The following is a 4,264-nucleotide window of genomic DNA, read 5'->3' on the forward strand; positions in this document are numbered from 1 at the left end:
TCTCAGAGTGCCATTGGGTTTCCAGGTCTGCGGATCGGGTGGGACGCATTAAAGACTTTATTTCCCTATTTTCTCCCTGAGTTGGACATTTCCTCATTTCCCTTTCCCTTGTAAATAAGCCTTTTGTTAACCTTTTGTGTGTGCCTGCAGTGGAGTATTAATAAGTCCCTTTTAAGCACGCAGGTGAGGACCCACAGCCAGGCAACTCATTATATATCGGGGCTGCTCAGTAACAGTCTCAGTCCCCAGGGCGCTGTCTGGGGCTGGAAGGTGACTCTTGGGGCTTCCTATCACCCCAGTTTCATCTCTCAGTTTGTGTCGGGTCCTCCTTCCTGGATACTGGTGACTCACCCCAGGGCTCACTCCCCATTGCCTGGAGGTCTCCAGAGCAGCCAATCAGCAGCCCCGCGGCTCCCGTTCCAAAGCCCTCGCCCGCCCGCCGGGACTCCGTCTCCCCAGCCCGGGTGGGGGCGCGTCCTGGGGGATGGGGGGCGCAGCCCTCCTGCTCCTGCTCGCGGGGGCCGCAGCCCCGAGGGAGACCCGGGCGGGTGAGTGCGGGTCGGGAGGGGACAGGGCGCTCCCAGAGGCGGGAGCGAGGGCGTGGGCGGGCGTGGGAAAGGCGCGACCTCGCCGCCGCCCTAGGTGTCCCCCCACCTCGGCCCGCCCCGTCCTGGCCCCTTTCCGTCCCCCGAGACCCCAGCCTCCTCTGGCCCCCCGAGTCCCGGCCATTTTCGTCCCGCAGCCGCTTTTCGGTCACACTTGTCTTTCACCCACTTTCTGTCTCGTGGGAGCCCCCTGGGACTCGAGCCCCCGAAGGGGAGAAGAATAGCCCGGGTCTCCCCTCCCGCCCCCAGGCCCCCACTCCATGAGGTTTTTCTCCACCGCGATGTCCCGGCCCGGCCTCGGGGAGCCCCGCTTCATGGCCGTGGGCTACGTGGACGACACGCAGGTCGGGAGGTTCGGCAGCGACTCTCCGAGCCAGAGCGCAGAGCCGCGGGCGCCCTGGGCGGGGCGGGTGGAGCAGGAGGAGTGGGAGGAGGAGACGCGGATCCTAAGGGTCCGCACACTGAGGTCCTGAGCGCAGCTGGACGCCCTGCGCGGCCTCTACAACCAGAGCGAGACCGGTGAGCTGGCGCGGGTCCGGGCCGGGTCAGCACCCCATCCCCACGGACGGGGGGTCGCTCAGGGTCTCCCCCTCCAGGCTTCTCTGCAACCTGCCCGGGAACAGCCCGCGGGACTTTCACCCCGTTTCATTCTGTTTAGTTTATTCCCGGCGGGAGGGGGCGCGGGCGGGGTGACTGCGGGGTGATGCGGGCGGGCACAGGCTCTCACACCTTCCAGAGGATGTCTGGCTGCGACATGGGGCCCGACGGGCGCCTCCTCCGCGGGTACAGTCAGGTCGCCTACGACGGCGCCGATTACCTGGCCCTGAACGGGGACCTGCGCTCCTGGACCGCGGCGGACACGGCCGCTCATATCACCCGGCTCCAGTGGAAGGCCCAGGGTGAGGCAGAGAAATTCAGGAAGTATGGGGAGGGCAGGTGCTTGAGGTGGCTGCTCAGATTCCTGGAGTCCAGGAAGGAGACTCTGCAGCGCACGGGTAAGAGGGGCCTGGAGGCCTCCCGGTCCCCCCCTGCCTGGAGTCACTGCGGGAAATGAGTCCTCTCTCTAGTCCCGAGAGGGGGACTCCCCTGGGGTTCATGTTCTGCACTAGAGAGACTCCCAGAGACTCCGGCTTCTCCTGAAGGACAGTGAAGGGATCCCGTCTCTCCTGAGAAAGACAGACAGTCCCTGACCTCACACGTCACCGGGGCCTTTTGACCAGGGGCCTGTTTGAGAACCACGAGTTTCTCTCTCAGTCTTGTTTCTGGTCTGAGAACATTTTCAGTTATGTGATTCCTGCTTTTCTGTGTCATTCACCTTCCACCCAGGTCAGGAATAAAAAGTCTGTGTTCCACTCCCTCTGCTTCATCCTACCCTGGGCTTTCCTCCTCATTCTAGAACATTCTAAGGAATAGGAGAATCGCACAGATTCCCCCAGATTAGCCTGTTTTTTACATTTTATGCTTCTTCCTGCCCACCAGTTGTCTTGTCCATTGTGAGGATGGTCTCATGAGGATTCTTCGGTGTCCGTGGAGGAAACACAAAGTGAGTTTTCTGATTTACCACCTCAGATCCCCCAAGGACACATGTGACCCACCACCCCACCTCTGAGGATGAGGTCACCCTGAGGTGCTGGGCCCTGGACATCTACCCTGCGGGCATCGCCCTGACCTGGCAGCGAGATGGGGAGGACCTGACCCAGGAGATGGAGCTGATGGAGACCAGGCCTGGGGGAGATGGAACCTTCCAGAAGTGGGTGGCGTGGTGGTGCCTTCTGGAGAGGAGCAGAGATACATGTGCCACCTGCAGCATGAAGGCCTGCTGGAGCCCCAAGTCCTGAGATGGGGTAAGGAGGAGGATGTGGGCACTGAGGCTGTTCTCAGGGCCATCAGGAGCCCTTCTGGAGCCCTTCAGAGGGTCAGGATAAGGTCTGGGGCTCAGGGTATGATCTTCCCTTCCCTTCCAGTGCCCCCTCCTCAGTCCCCCATCCCCACCGCGGGCATCACTGCTGGCCTGGTTCTCCTTGGAGCTCTGCTCACTGGAGCTGTCGTGGCTGCAGCTGTGATGTGGAGGAAGAAGCACTCAGGTAGGGAAAGGAGTGGGGGATCTTGTCCACTGGGGGCTTCCATGTTCCAGGCAGAACTTGCCCTGCCTGGTTATTGGGAAGTACCATCCACACACGTGCATTACCCAGTGGGCATTTGCTCCAGTCCCCCTCACCTCCTTTCTTCTTTTTCCCCAGTCCTGACCTGGGTCTTTAGTCCCAGTTCTGGAAACTTCCCTGTGGTACAGGATTAGAAGATTCCTTTAGGCTTCTGACCTGGCTGCTCCCTGGTCTCACATGATGTTTCTTCCCACAGGGAGACAAGGAGGAAGCTACACTTAGGCTCCATGTAAGTGTAGATCTGCGGTTTGACCCTGAGCCCCTGGGGACAGTGTAAATGGACTCCATTGGGGGGTCACCCTCATCAGTCCCTCCTGTGGTGTCATGTCTGACCAGGTTCTGTTTTGTTCTCCCTCAGGCAGCAACAGTGCCCAGGCCTCTGATGTGTCTCTCAGCCCCTAAAGCATCTTTTGAAGTGAATGTGATGAGGGCCCTCCCCGGTGGCTCAGTGGGTTGAACACAGTGCTGTGAAGCTGTCCGCAGCCTCTGCAGCGCAGTTTCAATTCCCGGCCAGCCAGGAAGAATCCCACACAGGGGGCAGACCTCTCCTCTCTCGCCCGCTGCTCCCCTCAGCAGTGCTTTCAGTCCGTCTGCCTGTTCTGATCCCCACTCTGGTGAATCCAGAGGTGAATCAGGTCTCTGGTGAATCCTCTCACCTTCCCGGGACTTGGGCCTGTACCCCAGCTCTTATATAAATAAAAAAAAAATTAAAAAATGAATGTAATGAGGCTCCTGTTGTTCACACCCTGGACAGCACCTGGTATTGTGCAGAGTTTGCATTTTCAGTCTCTCCTAGGTGTGATGGTGTCACTGTTCTTAACTGTGATATTGAGCATTTGTCCATATTTTTACTTTTCTATGACTACAGTTGCCGTTTGTATAGAAGTTTTGTACATTTTTACAGATGAAAGGGATAGCTTAATCTAGCCCTTTGTTTAATTTTTCTACATCTATATCTAAGTGACATATTTGTCTTTCTCCTTTGAGTTTATTTCCATTAGCTCCATCCACGTTGCCCCAGATGGCATGAGTTTATGTTTCTTGATGAGTCGTATTCTATTATCTATGTACAACCCCTTCCACAGCTCGGCTACTGTAAATAGTGCTGCAGTGATGGGGGGGTGGTGCAGGTTTCCTTTGAAGTAGTGTAACATCCTCTGTGGGTGTGCTCGCACCTGCCACCCTAAAGGGAGCCGGAGTCTCTGAGAGCACCTGCTTACTCTGCACAGGGGGTTCTAGGAGGTTAGAAGTTCTGCAAACAGAACTTCTTCCCCAAATGAACTCCTGTTCCCTGAGGACATGCTGACTTGTGGCATGATCCCTACTACCTAGAAAAACTTGTTTCAGCAGTAACTTAGCCATTTGTATAAGGATAAACACAATTGCACACTATTTCCTTATCCCTTTGTTCATATCTTTAATAAGAGCTTGGGCTGGGAGAGTGAGAGGCAGAGCTGCTCTAGATGCCTCTCCCCAGCCTCCCCCTGCAACTAATTC

The 4,264-nt window shown here is 57.2% G+C and overlaps 1 pseudogene; it reads left to right on the forward strand.

The window, feature by feature from the left end:
- The first annotated feature begins 796 nt into the window (after nt 1-796).
- LOC119251251 (class I histocompatibility antigen, Gogo-OKO alpha chain-like) lies at nt 797-3,491 on the forward strand (annotated as a pseudogene).
- The last annotated feature ends 773 nt before the right edge of the window (nt 3,492-4,264 follow it).

The sequence above is a fragment of the Talpa occidentalis genome, unplaced genomic scaffold (assembly GCF_014898055.3).
Source record: "Talpa occidentalis isolate TD23 unplaced genomic scaffold, MPIMG_talOcc4v2.1 talOcc4.2, whole genome shotgun sequence".
NCBI lineage: Eukaryota > Metazoa > Chordata > Mammalia > Eulipotyphla > Talpidae > Talpa > Talpa occidentalis.